The sequence below is a fragment of the Castor canadensis genome, chromosome 14 (assembly GCF_047511655.1).
Source record: "Castor canadensis chromosome 14, mCasCan1.hap1v2, whole genome shotgun sequence".
In the NCBI taxonomy this organism is placed as follows: domain Eukaryota; kingdom Metazoa; phylum Chordata; class Mammalia; order Rodentia; family Castoridae; genus Castor; species Castor canadensis.
Window position 1 is genome coordinate 85,796,433 of NC_133399.1, and position 23,097 is coordinate 85,819,529.

At 34.8% G+C, this 23,097-nt stretch overlaps 1 long non-coding RNA gene across 1 annotated transcript in view; it reads left to right on the top strand.

Annotated features, from left to right (window-relative positions):
• LOC141416453 (uncharacterized) overlaps positions 1-19,672 on the top strand; it is a 59,972-nt gene extending 40,300 nt beyond the window's left edge. Inside the window, exon 3 of the long non-coding RNA XR_012441175.1 lies at positions 19,514-19,672. This is a non-coding gene — a long non-coding RNA (uncharacterized lncRNA). The remainder of the gene's footprint in view (positions 1-19,513) is intronic.
• The last annotated feature ends 3,425 nt before the right edge of the window (positions 19,673-23,097 follow it).

Consider the following 23,097-nt stretch of genomic DNA (forward strand, 5'->3'; position numbering starts at 1 on the left):
TTGTTTTTCTAGGAGTTTGAGCTGTAATATTAGATCATTGACTTAAGATCTTTCTAACCTTTTAATATATGCAGTCATGGCTATAAACGTTCCTCTTAGGACTGTCTTTGCTGTGTCCCATAGTTTCTGGTAGGTCATGTTTTCATCTTCATTAACTTCCAATAACCTTTTAATTTCCTCTTTTGTGTCATCAATAACCCATTGATCATTGAGCAATGTGTTGTTCAGCTTCCAATTGTTTGCATGTTTTTTACTGTTGTTTTTGTTGTTGATTTCTAGTTTTAATGCATTGTGGTCAGATAGAATGCAGGGGATTGTTTCTATTTTATTATATTTGCTGAGGCTTGCTGTATGCCCAAGGATGTGGTCAATTTTGGAGAAGGTAGCATGAGCTGCTGAGAAGAATGTATATTGTGCAGCAGTTGAGTGAAATGCTCTGTAGACATCAGCTAGGTCCATTTGGTCTATGGTGTGATTTAGTTCTAGAATTTCTTTATTTTTTTTCATTTGGATGACCTATCTATTAGTGATAAGGGGTTATTAAGGGGGTTATTAAGGTGTTCTATCACTGTGTTGGAGTTTATATATGTTTTTAGGTCCTTTGGAGTATGTTTGATGAAATTGGGTGCATGGATCTTGGGTGCATATATGTTGATAATTGTTATTTCCTTTTGGTTTATTTCCCCTTTCAGTAGTATGGAGTGTCCTTCTTTATCTCATTTGATCAATGTAAGTTTTAAGTCTACTTTATGCAAAGTAAGTATTGGTGGTACCCCTGCCTGTTTTCGGGGTCCATTGTCTTGGTAGAGCTTCTTCAAGCCTTTTACTCTCAGCCAGTGCTTGTTTCTGTCAAAGAGTTGGGTCTCCTGTAGGCAGCAGATTGTTGGATCTTTCTTTTTAATCCAGTTTGCCAATCAGTGTCTTTTGATGGGCAATTAAGTCTGTTAACATTCAGGGTTAGTATTGATAGGTATGTGGTGATTCCTGTCATTTAGTTTTCTTTGTTGTTTAAGAGTTTGTGTGCAGCTAAATCAATGTTACTCTCTATTTTTTTGCCTTTTCTTCTCCTGTAGTTTGGTACTGTCTGCCCTGTCATGGTTTTGTTTGCTTTCACCTTCTATGTGCAGAATTCCTTGAAGAATCTTTTGTAGCCATGGCTTGGTGGTCACATATTGTTTTAGTTTCTGCTTATCATGAGAGATTTTTATTCCTCCATCTATTTTGAATATAGTTTTGCTGGGTAGAGTATCCTAAGGTTGAAATTATTTCCATTTAGTGCTGTGAAGACCTCACTCCATGCTTTTCTTGCTTTGAAGATTTCCATGGAGATATCTGCTGTGATTTTGATGGGTTTGCTTTTGTATGTTATTTGTTTTTTCTCTCTTACAGCCTTCAATATTCTTTGTCTAGTCTCTGTGCTTGTTGTTTTAATTGTAATATGTTGTGTGGTAGTACTATTTTGGTCAGATCTGCTTGGTGTCCTGGAAGCTTCCTTCACCTGAATTGTCATAGTCAGGAAATTTTCTGTTATTATTTTGTTGGATATGTTATCAATTCTTTTTGCTTGCACCTCTTCTCCTTCTTCAATGCCCATGATTCTCAGGTTGGTCTTTTGATGGAGTTGGTGAGTTCTTGCATATTCTTTTCACAGGTCTTGAGTTGTCTGAGTAATAGTTCTTCCTTTTTTCCTTTAATCAGCATTTTATCTTTGAGTTTTGAGATTCTGTCTTCTGCTTGTTCTAGTCTGCTGGAGTGGCCTTCCATTTTGTTTTGTATTTCTGTTTCTTTCTTTTTTCTGAGCATTTCCATATCATGGATCACTTCCTCTTTAATAATGTCAATTTTCATCATTAATTCATTTGTCTATTTACCATGTTCTCTGTTTCACTTTGGTGTTTATTTAGGGCTCCTATGATTTCATTTATTTATTTTTGTGTTTTCTCATATTCTTTTGTTTTGTTGTCTTGGAATTTCTTGAGTGACTCCTGTACGTTTTGGCTGACTATGTCTTGTAACATCTCTATGAAATTCTCATTGATTACTTTCAGGATTTCTTCTTTCAGGTGTTCTTGTGGGGTTTGTTGGGTTCCTTGATATAGTTTATCTTTGTTTTGTTGGAGTCTGGATTTGGATATCCATTTTCTTCATTGCCCTCTGAATCCTGAACTAATTTGATTTTGGGGGGGGAATGGTTTCCATCCCTTTTTCACCTTCCCATCATTCCACTTGGTACTGTTTCTGTCCTTGGTCTATGTGTAATTTAGCATTAGATAACTTACAATAGTAAAACTAACAAAATCAAGAAACAAGGAGATAAGAGAAAAAGAAAAAAAAGGAAAACAAGGATAGATGGTGGACAATCAAACAGTAAACAAGACAAACAAACATTTAAGGAAAAGAAAAAAAGAAAGAAGAAAAAAAATCTCAAGTTCAGGAACAGTAGAATTTCAGCTTTAGTAGTTCTGGTGTTACTCTTTTAGCATTCAGTCCTGTTTATCTGTGTCTCCTAGGCAGGTTTGGAGCCAGCGTCTTGTGGTGTTGGAGTCATCCTGTGGTGGGACAGTGACCCGCAGGCCTGTGTTGTGGAGGCCTGGTGGGCTGGTGGGCTGGCAAGCAGCAGTGACATAGGGGTGGTGACCCACCTGTTCTTTCAGTGTATTGTGGTGTGGAGAAGACTTCCATGGGCTAGGGGTTCAGGGTGCCAACATTTCAGCTCTCCCTTGTGCTTTACTTCAGTCAAGGGTGTCTCCAGCATCTCAGCAAAGTCCTTGATTCATGGAGTGCCACAGTCTGCATCTGTGTCCCAGTCGCCATTTTGGATTTTCTCTTGCATTGCTTTTTTTGTTCAGTATCAAAATCTAATTTAAACCTAGTTATCTTCCAAAAGCTTGAGCTCCAAAATCCATTACATTAAGGAATCAAGGTTTGACATATGAATTTTGAAGGAACACAATTCAGCCTCTACACCTTCTGTGATTGTAGAAATTGGAGAACTCATTCCAACTGTGAGGTTTCCAACTAGTCTTTGAACAAGAACAATTGTCATAATGATCTTTCCAAAGATATTTGTACCTTGTTCTTACCAGAGTATTTCTCAAGACCTTGATATAACAAAATCTTCTGTATCTTGATACATACAAAATCTATGTATTGAGGGTACATAGTTAGAGACTAAGTAGGTGGTTTCTGTATACTAAACTCACTTTCACATTCATGTCTCTCAAAGTATTTAGACTGTTTCTTTACATTAATGAGGTAATTCTGGTATTTCAGCTTTGTTTACAGTAAGTCAACACTAAATCCAGACTTCTGTCAGCCAGTTGAGTAAACAATTGAAATGAGATCCAGTTGTTCAAGCCAGCATACAGAATCCAAAATCTCCAGTGAGTGCACACATATTGATAAATTTAGCCTGATCATCCTTCCCTGGGTAAATATCTTAAGAATCCATACCCACATAAAGCCTCCAAATATTTGTTGATGTAAGTATCAAAGTCCTACAACTATCTTTTACATAAAATTTTCCAGGGCATAGCAAGATTGGGCTTTAGTCATAAATCTGGAAACAATAGGTTTTCTATCATAAGAAAATTGAAAGGGGAATGGTATGGGTGAGAGAGAAAAAGGGAAAGAGAGAGAGAGACATATTTAATATTTGTAGAGAGAAAAATGATTAGGCATCCTTAAGGTATCTCAAACATAAGTCCCCTTTTTCAAGAAGCTAAATAAGTCAGTTTTAAAACTTTGTTTTCTGTCACTACTTAATTTCAGAATTGTACTTACATGTCTTTTTGATAAGATATAAATAAGCATAGTTTATTTTTGAATCTTTTTATTGTTGTGCTGGGTGGGGGTACACTGTGGTATTTACAAAAGTTCTTATAATATATCAAATATATCATACTTGAATTCACCCCCTCCACCATTCTCCTTTATCCCCCCTCCTATATTCCTGGAATAGTTTCAACAGATATAACTTTTCATTTACATACATGTGTACACAGTATTTGCACCATATTAACCTTCCTACACCCTTTCCCTGCCACCTCCCCCTTCCACTAGTACTAACCCCCACCCCCTCCAGACAAGACTTGTTCTGCCCTCCTTTTCTCTGATTTTGTAGAAGAAAAACAGAAAGAAAAGTTACATTTTTTCTTGTTTAAGATAACTACACAGGGAATTTCCTTGTGATGTTTCCATGACATATGTATTATAACCACAATTAGTTCATCTCTATTTTTCTTCATTCTATCTTGTTCCCTTTCTTATGGAGGTTTCAATTGGTTTAAAAATTCTATATTCTTTTTTGTATAGAGAGTACATCAACCATATTCCCTTTCTTAGTTTCTTTCATTTACCTTCCCCCCTCATATGTGACCTCCCTTTGTGTGACCCATTTTTCATAAAATTGCTGTATTTGTATTAGACCTATATTCTACACATGAGAGAAAATATGCAGCTTTTGGCCTTCTGGACCAGGCTAACTTCACTTAAGATAAAGTTCTCTATACAGTGATCACATTAGTTCTAGTGAATTTATGGTTAATCAAAAAATCTTCAAATTCTTACACTAGTTTAATTTTGATTCTTAGCTTTTGATAGTATGAATTCCCCATGTCTTTATATATAACTTAGTCTTAGTAAGAGACTATATTATATCTCTGAGATAGTCATCATTTAAAATGGCCTAAATAATGCTTTATTTATATCATCTCTCCTCATCTAAATAAAAAGAGGACCCATGAGGACCTGGATTGTGACATATTTTCTGCTGCCCTTCTAGCACATATAATACCATATGGCATTTAGAACTTGTTCAATAAATGTTTTAGTGTACAAGAAATGTGTTCACTCAAATTTTTGAACAGAACTTTTCATTCTCTATTAACCTCACCTCCTGGTGAATCTTGCTTCTTGTCCCTGACTCAAGTTCTTAGCTCTCAAATGATATAGCTTGGATAGTGCACCAAATCCCTTCCTCATAGCCAAATTCAGTACCGTCTTCATGGTATTCACCCACTGAAAGATGCTATGATGATTGACTCTCATGACCATTCTCTCCTTTAAATAACCTTCCTTTGGCTTCTGGCACTGCTTTTTCTTGTTTCTTCTTTTTCCTTCTCTTTTTGTCCTAATGGATCTCCTTTGTTCATTGTTTAATTTTAAAATTTCCCAGAATTTCATGTTTAGCTCTCTTCTGCTGCTCTCTTTTCCTTCTACTCAATATTCTTTACCAGTGTTTTCTTTCCATTCCTTTAGTGCTCATCAATGAGTGATCCTGACAGCTCTTAATAATCTTTGAAATTACCTACAAGATCTGCCTCTCTTCCTAAATCTACCCCTTATATTTTATACTTTGTTTTGTTTGTTTTGTAGTTTGGTTTATTTGGCTTTTTTTATTAGACAGAGACTCACTGTGTACCCAGACTGACCTTAAATACATTATATAGCCCAGGCTGGCTCCAGCTTGGGATCCTCCTGCTTCAGCATGCCAAGTGCTGGAATTACAGGCACAACCAGCTCTTGCAATGTGTCTTACTATCATGGTTTGGATCTGGAGTATCTTCCAAAAGGTTCATGTGTTAAAAGATTGCTTGCCAACAGATGGGCTTTTGAGAAGTGATTGGATCCTGAGGGCTCTGACCTAAATAATGGATTAATCCTTTGATGGATTCATAATATGATGGCACTATGGGAGGTGGTAGAAAATTATGAGGTGGGGCATAACTGGAGGAAGTAGGTAACTGGGGGAGTGCTCTGGAAATATATATCCTGTCTCAGTACCTTCTTAGTGTGCTCTGCTTCCTGGCCACCATGTGGTGAGCAACTTTGCTCTGTTACACTTCTTGCTGCTATGATTTCTGCCTCACAACAGGTCCACAGCAATAGAGAAAGCCTGTCATGGAATGAGCCGTCATGGAATGAAACCTCTGAAGCCATGAACCAAAATCAATCCTTCATCCTTTTAAATTACTCCTCTCAGGTATTCATCCCAATATTGAAAACTGACTAACACACTTATTGACTCTCCTACCCCACCTCATAGCCTTGTTCTTCTATGAGCCTTCTGTGGTCTTTCACATGTCTAAGACTTGGCTATTATTGTCCTCACCATCTAAATTGACTTGTCTTTGTCCTTTCCTTCACTCTACTAATGGGTATACATAATCTGAAATTATTTTTCAACCTTGGCTTTGACCAGCCTCGTAATTCATGATTTCATCATATCTCATTATCTTTTTTAAAGTTATTGACTAAGATTTCAACATGAATCAGTAGTTCTAATTTAACATTGCAACATTCATAATTCTGTGTCTATCCCTGAAATACCATGGGTATGTGAGAGGGTGAAGGAAACATTCACAAGGTCTTAACACACTTAAAATTTTATAACGATATTCTTTAGAATTTTTAGTCCAATCACTCTTAGGAAAGGTAAATGAACTCCACTAGCAACTGTGGATTCTAGACCTAGATGGGATTGTCTGTTTGATACTTAGATTCCTAATCTAAAGATAGAAATATTAATAATGTCTATTATTTACCCTCACATGGAATTTTTGAGAAAATATCTATCTCATTTACAAAAGTTTATGTACATGTGGGTATTACAATGCATTAAAGCAAATATAATATAATATATAATTATTATATTATTATTATAATATTATATTATTATATTATATATAATAATTTTTATATTATAATATAATATACAGAATTACATTTAATATTTATGTCTGAAAAATCAAAACAACAGATATGTAACCATGGGTTTTCAAGAAATTATTCAAAAATTTTCAAATTGCACCTAAAATCACTCATAAGGATTTAAGTGTCATATGATTATTGGATATTTTTAAGAGATAATATATACCTTCAACATGTAATTTCAAAAAGACTTTGAATGAAACCAACCTGGAAAAACAGTGTTTTATTTTTATTTTGACTTATAAATGGCTAGCCTTGAATCCCTCCAGAGAACAGGTTTCAAAGCAGAAAGGCTAAGAGTATGCAGGGGATGAAATATTTAATAAACATGAGATGAAATAAAAGTAGAGCATTTCAAATGGAAAAGAAACAAGGAAAGTCTACTTTTATCCAAAGGACTTCTGGTGTCCTGGCTACTACTGTAGACAGTGATTTTACCTCCAGTCACATAAATTCTAAGTGACTGGATTGAAAAGCTTCTGATCCATTCCATATGATGGCTACAGCACTGCTACATGGTAAGTTTAGAGTCAGTAGTTATACACTTTCTCATTCAGAAACTGATTACACTCACCACTCTCTCTATATGCCTAATGTCACTCTGAAACTCAGCTACTTCCTGAATCCACATAACAACAGTATTACCAAATTGGATTCCAACTGGCTAAGAACTACTTGGAGTATCCTCTAAGACAGGGGTAAAAAATCCAGTCATTTTAGTGTTTCACCATAGTAGATAATATTCATCATAAAACATGTACTTATTCAATTAGAACTTAGTTTCTTAGATAATGTGTTGATTCTAATATTTCTTTAATTTTGCTTAAACTTCAAGCTCCAGTTTGGGAACTCATAGTTACTAAGTTTCTCAAAGTTTCCTTTTTTTCCCAAAAAAAGTGTGCATCTAAAATTAAAATGTAGTGCTTATAGGCTAACTTGTGATTCACAAGAAAATTCTAACCTCTATCACCTTAGGACTTAATTGAATCCTAAGACTACTACAGAGAGTTAAAATAAGGGTCTCATGGTTGAATATAGTTCACTTCACTCCTGCAGTCATTTTCTTGACACTTATTTTGGAAGCAGAAAATCAATTTGCAAATCAAAGGGCATCAAGTTATTAAGTTGGCTAAAATTTCAAACCAGTAAATGTTTGCCGGACATCTGTTAGTGCAGTCCACGCTAAAAAATTTGCCTTATGTTAAATATAGAGAGTAAAGAAGCCTGATTTGAATAGTCTTCCTGAAGATGCTGCCAGAAAAGGATTATTCAATCTATACTTAATTTAAATATTAATCATAATATTTGCTTTCTTGTATGGGCAAACTACAGAGGGGTCTTTCTACCACTCCATGTGTCTGTACATGGCTGGAAGTAGTCAATGTCCTTGTTTAGGGATTTGTGGGACTTGGGTTACTTCCTAGTCATCACTGACCTTGAAACAATTGGCACTTAGCTGATATTTCTTACTTTAAAGGGTCACTAAGGCACTTTGTGAATCCTATACAAGCTTTTAAATAATCAAATAGCTTATCTTTCTGATTTTTTTGAGCATGGTTACAAAAATCTGGTGACTCATCTATTTTTCTAAACTTAAAAAAATAATTCTTACTTGCTAAATGATATTAATAGTGAAAGCTTGAAAAATGCAAGGTTAAATTAATTTGAAATTAGATTGATTTGAAATAAAAATTATACAAGCACAGTAAGTCCATAGAGTTTTGTTTTTTCTGAACCTTCACACTAAAAGAAAGGATAACCACGTCTATCAACTGAAACTAACACATAAACTTTTGCTAAGAAACACTTTAGCACAAACCACTAATAAGTAGTTTATGGATTATATAATATATCTGCTTATTTTTATTTGGGCATAATAGTGTAAGTGTTTCCTGTGTCACAGCACCTACCTCCAAAATCCTATTCCAGGGCTACACAATCTTAGCTCATTATCTCCTCAGTGACTCAGTGTTAACAGTCCTTTACCTGTGGTTACAACACATTATGAAGAATATGACACTTTCATGACCACTAAACAGCCATTGTCTTCAAACATTTTCTCCTATCACCAGCCATCTGTGGTACTCCTTCCCTTGTTAACCAAAATGACCCCAAAGTATGCACTCTTGAAATGATTGCCTCAAGTACAGTCAATCACTATGTAACAGAAAGAACTCAAGTTCCATAGAAAACTAATAAGGTATCAATGATACCCTACTAAACAAAGAAATATGTTTTGTGTTCTAGTGAGCTCTATCAGTTCTTATTTGGATCTGATAAACCACTGAAATTCACTAGGCTTCATCAAAAAATGATGAGTGTAACTTAATCTGTGGTTCTTTATCAACATATATATTACTCATGGAGCTTTTTAATATACACATACCCATAAATAAACAAACAGAACAATAGAATAAGTGCAGGGTATATAAGAAGACCCAACCAATTGTATGGGTTTATTTTATAGAAAAAGTAGCATTGCTTAGCAGTGCAGGAGAGATGGTGTTTGACAAATTATTTTTGGTCAATTTGTGCCCTCAAGAAAAAAGAAGTTAAATTGCATCTCTAGCTTACTTTTCTATGCCAAAATAAATTTCCACATGAACCACAACTGTAAATATTTAAAAGAGAAAAGTCATAAAACTCTAGGAGAAAGTACAAGAAAATTATTTTTCATATCTCTATGAGAAAATTCTTTCAAAAAAATTCACAAAATCTCTATGGCTTCATAGTAGGACATATTGATATATGTAATATACAATAATAAAAAATGCTGAATAAAATTGCAGATAAAATCGTAAGATAAAATAAAGAGAGAACTTAGATAAACCTTGGTAATACTGCATAGGATAATTTCTTTAATATATAAAAAGATCTGACAAATCTGTCAATAAAAGATAAGTATTTTAAAGTGTTTAAATATGAAGTACACTTAATCTCATGTAACTGTTTAAACATCACTTTTGGAGATATAAATTAAAGCACTATCATCACTTTTTTTAAAAGATTCATTGATTGGATTCTACTGACCTGGATATTGCCTAAGACCTACTGATCTCTGAAGTTATCTAGGAATACCTTGTCTTCTGTGATTCTATTTTATTATGCTATCTTCTCTATCATTTGTAGGTAATACCATGGCATTTACCATACCATGTTCCCTAAAAATTTATTACACTGTAACAATAATATAGTCAGTCCTCTTTGTGTCTTTAACCAATGGCCTTGTTATAGCAAGAAAGAAAAATATGCATTTATTGAAATTAGGACTATTTCAAATTCATGCTTTCCAAACTCGAGGCTTCAATTAGATTCCTCAAGACTCTTCTCAGTTTGAGTCTCCCATGTTCACTTCAGTTCTATCATCTTACATAATTTCCACTGTCTTAGTTCTCTTACTTCTTCTGGTGCTTGTTCATTGTCAGATAATGTCATGTCCGTAACCCACAAAGGGACAAAAGTCTTCCCTTCTTTTTCTGACAACTCTTCTAGTCACAAACATAAACTTCCTAGCATCCTTATGCTCTTTTCTTTCCTCATTCTAGTGTCAGAGAAAGCTAAGTTCTTGTGTATAAGGGGAAACACCTTTATCTGTGTCCTGAATCCTATAATCTCCTACTTCCACAATAGAATCTGCAAGATTTGCCCCCTTCTTGCTCTTATATCTTCAGAATCTTCTGCTGCTTTGTTTTACAACTATCTCATTGGTTTTCATCCATCTCACTGGTTTTCACTCAGTAATAATTTTTTCCTCTCCCCAGAAGATACTTGCCCATGTCTATAAACATTTCTGATTGTCACAACTCGGAAGCTACTTGATCCTGTGGGTAGAGGCCATAGGTCCTGATAAATATCCTACAGTGCATAAGACACTCCCCTGCCCTACACTTACACATTAAAAAAAGTATTATCTGGGCCAGAGAGTCAGTAGTACAAAGGCTAAGATATACTTTAGCCTATGTACATGTTCAATTTTTTCCTTCCTTCATTTCCTTTCTTTGTTTCCTTCTTTCCTTCCTCTCTCTGTCTCGTCTCTTCTTTTTTTCTCTCTCTCACACATAGCACCCAGAAAGTAACTACACTTTAAAAAATTTTTTTCTTGACCTTTTACACCCTTTAGCTATTCTTATCTTTTTGTTTCTTTTTCTCAGACAGACTTTTTGAGAGAGAGAGAGAAAGAGAGAGAGACAGACCAAACCCATTGTTCTACTTGCTTATACCTCAGACATGTTAGGGAATCTCCCTAACATGCTCCCTGTGTACCACTGAAATCATCCTGGCTAGAGTCACAAATACATCAATACTGCAAATGTCTAAAACAAGTCTCAGCCATGTCTCAGAATACTTCCCTAAGGCATTTGCTACTTTTTTATACAACTTTCTCCTTTAAATACTACCATTCTTGTCTTTCACATCATACATTCCTAGAACTTAGAATGAAAATACTCTCATTCTCCATTTTAGGATCTGGTGTCTTTTTTTGATATAATAATGCTCCTTATATTCTATCTCCCATAAGTATATCCTCTATTTCAGGTATATTTTGTCTACTGCCAAAAACTGATGGCATATAAATATGTAACTTTAAGCAAAATCATTCCGTGAAAGTTTAAGGCCTATGTTAGGACCTGATCTGAGTATTTCCAAAGCACTTCAAATTTCCTACATGAAAAACAAATCACAGTTTATACCTGAAAATAATGCTCATTTTCCTATATTTCATTACAAACACCATTATCCAACAAATCTCTCAGGACAGAAGCCCCACTCCTGGGAGTGATCCAAGACTCTCTACATGCCCTAACACTCCATATATCAATTTCGAAACAATTATTATTAAATTGACTATTATTAATTCCTCAAACATACCCTATCCCACCCAAATATGTCACAGCTCATGCCATGGTTTAATCTCCCATCGTCTCTCACTTGGATAATTGTAAAACCTACAAATTGATCTCCTAATCTAGTATCTCTGCACTACTCCAAAGGTCAGCTCTGAAGAACATGCTTTATTGGGTCTTTCAACCTTTCTAAAAGCCATTTCATACTTCTTCATTATCTGAATTAGACCTTGAGTTGTTTCACAAAACATATAAAGTTTTAATAATGTGACTGTTGCCAAATTATTAAGCTTTATATCCTTCTTTGTTCCCTCTACTGTATGTTTCAGTAATGTAGAATTGCTTATACTCCTTCCCAGAAAATTGCTTTATATCTCCTTGGTTTTAAAATGTTTAATATTGATGTTAGGCACATCCCACCTACAAAACTTCTATCCTGTTTTCAAGTTTCAGATAGGTGTCTATGAAAACATTTTCTGGCATTCTTTGAGAATCAGTTGCTCTATTTCCTCCTCATTGCTTTTCTGTTTATATTTGCTTTAAATGTTACATTTGTCACATTGCATTACAGAATACTTCTAGGTAATCATGACTTATTTAGGAACCCTCCAACTCTATGTTAGCTCAATGATGGTGGCACCAGAATCTGGAAAAAGGCTTAGAACTTAGCACTCTGACTGCTTGCTGAAAAGAGGGGAAAATAAGAATTAAGGAATCAACCAATCTTTATTGATTGGTTAATATTATTCCATGTGGTATAATTCTATCATCACAGTAGTACAAATTAGTAATTTACCCTACTCATAAAATTTCTTTTCTTAGTGTTTCAGTGAATATTTACTTTCCTCAGTTAATTTTATTTCCTTAAAAACAAGAACAAAAGTTCTTAACATTTGTCCCAAGTAATTGGGTCCTGGAAAATTTGCTAAATTAAAAGTTTCTGTAGTAATCATGGGTATACAACAAATGTATGTAGAGGAGAGAATAGAGGAGAAAGAGAGAGAGAGACAGAGATAAAGAGAAAGACAGAGCTAGAGAGAGAAGGGAGGGACAGGGAGAGAGAGTATGAGAGAATATCCCACATTAAAACCTCTGAGAAAGTTCCATGGTAAGGAAATCTGTTTACATTTGCTGAATGTACTGTTCTACCAACTCATTTAATCATGGAACCTTTTTTCATGCCTTATCTACAAGAGCTCATGAAACCAATGACCTGTGAAATAAGCTTTGAGAAACACTGGTCAGAAGGGTAGTCTAAGGAAAACTTTACCCCATTTCCAAGTCCCTAACCTGCTCTTTAGGTTCAGGTTGGGGAAGGGGAAGGACATGATGATTGGGGAGATGAGTGTTCATTTCCAGAAACCCGAGCAAATTCCATGATTAGTCATAATACTTTCACCTAAATTTGTTTAAAGTTCAAATTGTCTCTTACTTTAAAAAGCATGGTACTAAACCATAGAATTAAAATAATATTATTTCAATATATTATTCAAGATACATTTATACAAGATCTTTCATCAAAAAAAATTATCCAAAAATTGGGCTGGAGGCATGGCTCAAGTGGTAGAGTGCCTTCCTAGTAAGTATGAGGCCCTGAGTTTAAACCTTAGTACTACCAAAAAACAAAAACAAAACAAAGCAAAAAGTATAATCCAAAACAAAAGTAAATGAACAGCTCATAGATCCTATTTAAAAATAGGCAGTATGACATCAGGCTTTTCTATCATAGTGAACATATACTGTAACTACAAAGAATCATGGTGTTAAAAGGAATTTAGAGATCACTTAACCCTGTTGCTTAATTTTTCTAGTGAGGACTTCTGAGACCCAGAGAAGATAAGTGACAAACTAAGCTTACTTGAACACTTAAGAGGGGGTGAAAACAAGGTTTGTGATTTCCATTTCACTGCTTCCCCCACACTTCATTTCCAGCTAATAAATTTTAGTCCAGGAATAATGTTCAGGATTTGGATGAAATGAAATTCATATTGATAAATATTCAGTTCCATATTGCTTACAAAATGCCACCATAATCATTACCTCATTTGACAATCACTTCAGCCTTATTCGGTCTCCTTCATTACCAGGATTTACAACCTACTCTTAAAAGTTCCCATCCCTGTTAAAATGTAGAGAAAGTTAGTTAAGTTTTCCAAAGATGAGTCCAGTAATAGCTTAAATAGACCAAAGATGAGGGTGATACACTTTAGTGAAAGTATGGTGCTGAGAAAATTGTGGATAACCAGAAGTGTACTCAACTATGTTTTTTCTGTTGCACAGAATTCAGATGGAGTTCCAACTCTTAATCATTAAAAATATCATCTTCAGAAATTTAAAATGTTTAACTTGAATCAGGTCTAAAGTAAAAGACAGGGCTGGTAGAGTGGCTCAAGTAGTAGAATGCCTGCCTAAAGTAAAAGAGAAACCATCTGGTGTATGGGGAGTTCTTCTGAAATCACTCTTCCAAAGACAAAAGAAAACAATATTGGTATTGAAGTGGTGCTATTCTCCAAACAGCTCCCATCAGTTGGAACTGAGGCTCCACTAAATGCAAACGATCAGCGCTTCATGGAAGATTAAAAAACAATCTACTGCAAGCAGCAGTTCCAGGTCCAGAGAAACCAGGTCACTGCTATGTAAACACTTTGCACCATTTTGTACACAGATAAAAATATCAAATCAGTTTGGTGTAAACAAGAGAAACCAGTATCCATCTCAAATGGGACTCTGTAGAAAAGCAGATACTCATTATTAATTGATATAGAATTGCATTTGACTGTTCTTATTTAAGTGATTACTTTTTTATGAAGTCTAGCCCATTTGTTAAGAAGCTAGTGGCAGAATAACAATAAATTCAGGAGGGCCTACAGAAAGCTCTAGAAACAATTCCATAACTTTTAGCTCTGCCCATAGAACTTCTGAAATGAACAACTATTTCATGCCATATTTTAAAATAGGAGCGGAAAAACAGCTGAGAATCACCGATTGAGAGATCATGAACAGACTATAACGATAATGAGACAGGAAAATTAGGGGAAAATACAAAGACTAAAAATAAGTTAATACCATATATTCAGGTTAGGATACACGAGTCACAAACTATGTGGACTATTTTGGTCAAGTGTTTAATTCTTTTTCATTCCTCCATAATATCCTATATCATTAATTCCAGCACCTATTCCTTCTTTCTGTCTTCATACTTATTAGAAGAAAAAGCAAAGTAGAGGTTGAACAGGAAAGGGGTTCACTTCCTCAAACTTTATTATGTTAGAAGGAACAAATGGACAGGATTTACTTTAATTGTCTTTGAATCTTTTTCATGTACATAATTACTAAGGATTTGTAGAGATTCTTTTATTGCCTATTCTTTTACTACGCATAGGATAGTAAAATAAGCAATAATGGTTCTTGTTCTCAAATAGTACATTTTATATATTCAAATATATTTAAAAATTGTGGAACATTTAGAATATATGTCATGTATAGTTCCTTCTTCGTATAATGGTAAGTAGTAGAAAAAAACAGATAAAATACATATTAAATATTACAAGGCACTCTAATGCACCTATCAATACGTGACATGTGTGATGAAATTTTGACTTTTTTTTAAGAATTATAGATCTGACATCTCTTGTGTTCTGAGTCAAGTTGTATTGGCTTCATGTTCATTTTCTGTAATAACTGCTATAACCTTTGTAAGGGTGTGGTGTGACAGTGCCTTATCTTTAGCACCTGTTAGTTCTTTACAGTATCATTTCTAAGCAGCACTACAGGAAGCCTTCATGAATCACTTGAATTCATGAATTTGTAACCCATAAATGCAGAAGAATTAATAACCCGTGGGACATTTCTTGAAAGATGGAGTTTTCAGATCCTTGAAAATGAATAGAAAAGGGCTTTTCTCTAACATCCTTCACAGTGACAGTTGTGAGAGGCATTCCACAAAGGTGATCAGAAAGTCCTGGTGAAATCAAGCACCTGTCATATGCACTTGCACATGGTCAACTCGATAAGACCTCTTGCACTGACATTCTCTCCTTCCTGGTTGCACTCCAGCCATCTCTCACTTCTGCTCCCTAGCAAATATCCTGTGTAAACCCCTGACTACAATCATTATCTCAGGTCTGCTTTGGGGAATACATAAAGTATCTTGAATAGGCCTTCAATATCTGAGTTATTTAGTGTATGCAATACAACTGATTTTTTTTTGCATTTTTCTCAGATTCCTCCATTACACATATGACTTCAGGTATCTAGCTAAAATTTCACACAAAAATTAGAAAAAACACAATCTTTTTTCAAAGTTTCTCCTTGGACGCTTTTTTATTTACGTGGAGTTTTATATATGTTTGGGAAGAATAGGAAGGAAGGAAGGAAGAGAAGGAAGGAAAGAAGAGAGGGAGGGAGGGAGGAAGAAAATGAGGGAGGGAGGAAGAAAGGGAGGGATGGAGGAAGGGAAGAAGGAGGAGCGAGAGGAAGGGGGGGAGGTAGACAGAGGAACAAAGTGGGGTAGAAAGAAAAATATGAAACAAAATTAATTTGTTAGCTCCTTGACAGAATCTGAGAATTCAGGGATCATGTCTAAGTTTTTGCAACAATAAAGAAACCAAGATGTTGCTGGATGTTGTGGCTCATGAGTGTAATCCTAGCTACTAGGGAGGTGGAGATCAAGAGAATTGCAACTCAAGTCAGCTTATGCAGAAAAGTTTGGGAGACCCCTGCTTCAAACAATAAAAAATTGAGAGCAGTGCTGGGAGCTGTGTTGCACTCTAGTCATCTCAGCTATGTAATAAATATAAATAGAATGATCTCCATCCAGGCTGACCCAGACATAAACATGAGACCCTAATAAAAAATAACTAAAGCAAAAAGGGATGGGGGCATGGCTCAAGTGGTAGAGTACCTGCCTAGCAAGCACAAGGCCCTGAAGGCAAAAGAATTCCAAGATGGTACCCTTAACTGTTTGCATTTGTCATTGTTTACCTATTTGTTATCTCTTTTTCCAATATCTAACATTCTTCCTTCTGACCAATTGATTGGTAGGAGATAGACTAGAGTATCAAGAATGGTACATGGGGAAAAGAAAGGATTAGGGTTTGTCAATCAGAGAGGTGATCAAATATACATTGTGGTACAATGGAGACAGAAGACCATGTTAGAGGAACATGCTCATGAAAACTAAGATTTCATTTTGTTTATTTAAAAGATTCATAAATGGTATTCTACAGTATATAGTCTGCAGATTCAATTTTTACTCGCTATTCATGAAACCTTTGTATATGTATATCTACTTTGTTCTCTTAAAAGCAGCATAAATATCCCATCATATAGATAGGCTACAATGTACTTGGTCATTTCTCCTGCTGAAGGATCTTTCAGCTTCTTGGAATACACATCAAACTGATAGTACTTATTTCTGGGAAAGAGACTAGAATTGGCTTGGCAATCAAAGTGGGATTAACCTGTATCTATAAATTCTAATGTCCTATAAAGAGGATTTATTCATGTATTACTTAAACTTAAAAGAAATTTTAGAAAAATTTTAATATCGTTATTTATATTAAAAAGCAGACCAAGAAGCTGTGTAGAAACACATTATTCTTATGTTTATATATTCAACAGATCATTTGCTGTGCTTATGTGACTACTTTCCCTTATTTGTACCTCCTTTATACCCAGCATTTGTACCCTGTTTTTATATTAATCAAACACTGATCATTCATTGTGAAAAATGTTAACCAAAGTACCACTGCTTTCACTATTGTTTATTTACTTGTTACTTCTAGTTTCCATATCTGCCCCTTCATATTCTGCTTGGAACTTCTAGGGTTGATAGTCTGCAAAGTACAATTCCCATACTTCCGTCCTTATTGTCTTCATATTCAGTTCTGTCACTTGAAAGAACTCTCAGGAGATAGAAAACATGAGGAACTGAGAATTCCCTGTTTCCTATGGCAGTCGCCATTGCCAGCAGTCCTAGGATGTGGCTATTGGGGCAGTAGACAATGGGCTATCCTTAAAATCAGCAATTCTGGGCAGCACAAGCTGCCTCACCTTGGTGTTCCTAGATTTCCCTGTGGCAGAATCCTCAGAGAAAGCAGCAGGTGCAAGTTCTAGGGACCTGGCTTAGGGACACTAGCAAATTCCTGATCTCTGCACATCACTTTTTCCTTTTGGCTTCCTTTGCACCCCAGTAGGTCTCCCTTTCTCTAAACCTTAGTATCCAATCCCTTCTACTTGAAATACTTCACATGGTTTTATTTTTCTGACTGTACATTGATTGATATATTACTTTTAGCTCTAACAAATTCCAAGGTCATTTTTGGTACAGAAGTATTTAACCAAACTACTTAGTTTATCTTTTACTTCTAAGCCTTGTCTTAAAGAGTCATACATTCTCCAATGAAATCTATTTGAACTTAGAAAATGTTCATATTGCCATCACAGCAGAGAATCCTATTTTACAAATGTATGTGGTGAACATGTCACCATAATGCAAAAGCATCAAGATGTTTAGCTGCAGTTTATGTCTATCATACAGATATTTTATATCCATGATGCAAAGTACCCATGCATTTGAACACACTCAGATGATTGGTTGTAACCTTCCAGGTAGCTTTACATTATGTAGCCACATCTTTGGAACCCATTCAGACAGTTGAAACAGTTTTTAACAGTTGTGCCTTTAGCATATGAAAGCAAAGTGCCTAAAATGCAGCATCATATTCCTATCATGTGGATCTCTGTGGTACTCAGCCCATTATCATGCTTTTAAGGAGGACATTGATGAGTCCTCTGTGGTTTCAGAGACAAGAGGTCATCAGCAAGTCCTGTCAGAATCACATGGCACCAAGGATAGACAAATAAAGAATGTTCAGAATACATGCATTAATGTGTCACAGTTAATATTTCTGCACAGTTTGTTTTCTCAGCAGTATTTTGCTATCTAGGGACCAAAAAATGTGTTTGGCTTTACAAGTGTGACATGATTGATGCTTTACCAGGAGAGACTTTTCATACTGAACAGATGTCTCCTGACAAGAAAGTTATTGGTACAAGCAAACTACATTATTGCAATAATGTTAAGATTTAGACTTGAGCAAAAGATAGTAAGAGAGTGTGGGGGAGGACAGTAGATAGAAAGAAAAAGCAAGTATGAGCACAAGAGTGAGATATACTTTGTTCTGGATCTATATCCTTAACCTACCACACTGACTTAAGCTATGATATATCAAGCAGCACAGAGCGTTCAGAAAGCAACCTTTAAAAAGCCAACCTCTGCACACATTCATTCATCAGAATCATAGCAGTAAGCAACCTTAATTTTTAAAAACATCTTAACTTTAGTATATCAAAATGTCATGAATTAGAATGTCATGACTGAATTAAAGGTGACAGTTCCCTATTTCATCATGGTAGGATCATAGAAACCTTAAAGTTAAAAGCAAATAAAACAAAACAATTGATAAACTTGAATTTCAAAATGTAAGCTAAAGTATCAGACTCAACTGGAATTTATCTCATAAACTTGGTTTGTTTCATAAAATTTGCTTTATTCAACTTACAAATACAATTTTTAAGATCCTTAACATGGAGCAATAAATTCTTATTCAAATATTTCCAATGGAAAACATAATGGTATCTTCAATCATATACAAAGGAATTCATTCCTTGGGCTGTCAACTGCTCTTAGAATACTTTCAACAACTGATATAGTTTGAATCTCTATCTCATACATTCATGGTCTTAAAATGCTCACAAGAAGTCATCTTAATTCCTTTATTCCAGGTTTGTTATGTGCTACTATTCTAAGCTATTCACTCCTCGTCAGTATTATCAAGGCTGCATACCTTGATAAACTTATAAGTATTTTTTCTCTGTGTTCTGATTGTTACTATTTTGACTTCTCATTGCAAAGTAGAGTTCAAGGATAACCTTGTGTCAATCTTCTTCTGCAGGTGTCCTGCTAGAGTAAGAAGCATTTGACAAGGATGACTTCAGTGACACCTAGATGGTCTTGTCTTGCAATGCAATATCAATTGATGATCATTCTTGCTAAACCAACAGAAAACATTATCTGCAATGGTTTGATTGAGTTTTTAAATTTTTTTTCAGTCAAAATCTGTTATGTGTTGGGGGGAGGGTGGGGAAGGGGGGCAGGGTGGAGAAATGACCCAAACAATGTATGCACATGTAAATAAATAAACAAAAAAAAAAGAAAATTAAAAAAATCTGTGGTCTCTTAATAGCTTAGACATACTCAATGTTCTACAGACACTCAGTGGTGTGGGAAGCAGATGCCCACGGGGCACTTGAATTTCATGTTGTCCTCTTTCTAGATTATTCAAAAAGATTTTAACAGACCTTCCTGATGAATTTGGGTCTAGCTTCTCTTGTAATAGCTCACAAATACATATTTTTTTAATTTGTAATTTTCTTGGGTGTGAACTATTAATATATAGCAAATTCTGAAAGTCTTTCAAGAAATTTTGATAATTGTCATACTATAGTATGCTGAATCATAAGCATCCTCTCCCGAAGGAATGAAAATGTATTATAAAATGAGGGGTAAATAATAGACCATGGTGTTATGTTGGAGATGTCCTTCCGTGGATGTGAAGTTGAAGGTAAAAGAAATAAACAAACACAAACAAACAAAAAACTGCACATTTAAACTTGAAAGTATAGACAAAACATTCTAAATTAATCAAGTTCCACAGTTTAAGATTTTTTTTCCCCCATGGGAGTACCAGTATTTAGCTTAAATTATAATGGTAACTTCCACCATAGTGAGCATAACAAATACAGGGAAAAAAATGTAAACATACAAGGAGGGATTCCCCTGAACCATTGCTACAAGGAGAGATATTATATTGTATAAAGGAAAAGGCATCTTAATGTGGTTGATTTATTCTTTACAAATTGTACTTCGAGCCAGGGAAAGAAGTCTTCCCATGAGAAAATGTGAATATAATCCTCCCCCTTGCTTCAGCAAAGCAGGCAGTTCATAGAGAGCTGAAAACACAAGTGATGGAGGCAGAGGCCCTGGGATATGGCCATTCCCATGATAGCATTTCCAATTTGGCAAACAGTGTCTCCAGAGCACATCAAATTTGTATAAAAAGCTAGTAATTAAGCTTTGGTATTTCAGGAAAACTTTGAGCAATTGTCTTGAGAGAGATGTGAATCTGAAAATAGTTATAAAGACATTGGAAGGTAACATCTTAACATGTCAGATTGGAACATGGACAAGAATCAGTCTATATACAAGAGGCAACTGGACCTGGGCAGGCCCATGGTCTCCATCCTGATCACTAGTATATCAGAAGTTCTCAGTGACAAATATAAGGGAATTGAAACTTCTCAGTGTATCAACTTTCTATTTTTCTTTCTAGGATGTAAAGATATTCATTCTCAATATATAACTTTAAACATTTTTCTATAATCCCATGATTGATACCCTTGAGTTAAGAACATAGGAATACCTACCAAGATAGATTCTAGAGCAAGTACAAGTGCTCTACCACTGAGCTACATTCTTAGTCTAGGAAATTTTGACAAGCAGCAAGAGGGATGCTTTTAGTAAATATGTTTAATTGCACCTAGTACTTTGCTATATTTGGTCTTCTTTTGAAATACTTTAAATGCTAATTACTTAGCATTCTTATAAATTTAATAAATTTGATTTAGAATAAAGTGACATATAAGTTATCCTAAACTTCAAACACAGATTATAATAATACAAGTTTCTTATACTTAACATAAAGTCATAAGTCTTACTTAATTTTTAATTACATTATAAATTAGAACATATGCCAAATCTCTTATGCTCTCTAGATGTCTAATTTATTACAAACACTTAAATATCACATATATTAATTTCCAAATAGCAAAAATATTAATGCTTTGGGGAATTTATTTTTTATTTATATAATTATATCTGATTTCCATTAAACATTATGCATGATATACTAAGTATAGTACAAATAAATTTGACATTAAACTGAAATTTACAGGTGCAGGAGAACTATTTAGAGCTGGCTTCTATTCCCACTGTATTAGCAGCCATTCTTCTTGGTTAGTTCCAGTGGTAGTGTGATAAACTAGCTCTCCAAAACAAAAAGGCCTGATTTGAATCATTTGCCAATTTCTGTGGTGTAAATACTCACCATGTGTCATTTCAAACCACCAAAGATTTAATAACTGACTTGAAAAAGTCCTCACTCTTAAATAATTGGTTCTTATGAGTTATTTTAAGCAGGCTTCCACACACTGGTTGTTCCCATACTGTACAACCAATGTTAAATATTTTGAAAATCAATTCTGAGTAGAAGTTAAGTTACATTAACAAAGAGACTTAAAAACACACCATATATATAGTATATGCATAATTTATAGCAACATAAAATATAAAATGCCATTGCTACTTTGGAAACTACTTCTTTGGCATTCCTCAAAATGTTAGACATAGAGTTTAATGTGTAACGGAGCATTTTCATTCCAATATATATACTCCCCAAAATAGAGACACATGTAAACACATAAAAATGTCTACACTAACATCCATAGTTCAAAATAGTCAAAATGTGGAAACAGCCCAAATGTCTATCAACTGATGAATGAGTAAACAAAATGTGGTATATCCATGCAATGCAATATGATTTAGTAATAAAAAGGAATGAAAAACTGATATACATCAGAAATTGGATCAACTTCGCAAACATGCTGAATAAAAGAAGATAGTTACAGAAGGCCACATATCATATAGCATTGTTTAATGTAGATGTCCAGAAAATGTAATGCTATGCAGGCAGAAAGTAGTTTAGTGCTTATCTGGGGCCATGTTGCTACTTGTAATTGACAGTGGATACAAGTTTTCTTTTGGGGTTGATGAAAATGATCTAAAATTAATTCATGGTATTGGTTGAACAACTCAGCAAACACTAAAAAACAGTGAATTGTGCTATTTTGTAGAATATGAATTGTATTTCAATAAAGCTGATAAAAATATTCATTTGCCTCAACAAAATATAGTTTTATTTCTTTTTGCCTATAAGAATTTAGAGAATCTAGGTGCAGGTGGCTCATACCTGTAATCCTAGCTATTCAGATAAGGAAGATCATAGTTCTTAGCTGGCCTGGACAAACAGTTCATATGATGCTGGCAGGGTGGATCAAGTGGTCGAGTGTCTGCCTCACAAGCATGAGGCCCTGAGTTGAAACCCCAGTACTACCAAAAAAATAAAGGTTTAGAGGTAGGTAAGTAGTAGAGTGATTTCTCTACATTGGGGTGATTACACTTATTTTGCCATTTCCAAAATGTAGCTTCTGTTTTAAAATTTTAAAAATCCAAGGCAGTTGCACTCTACCCAGCAGGAAGAACAAAAATTCCCTGTAGTACACACAGAATATTCTAATGGAAAGATCAGGAAGAGCCATAACTCACTTCTATTCACAATTTACTCATGGCTATAATGGAATCTAAATGGCCTGCCATGCACCCACCTACATCTCGGCAAATCCAAATATAAAAAGAAGGACA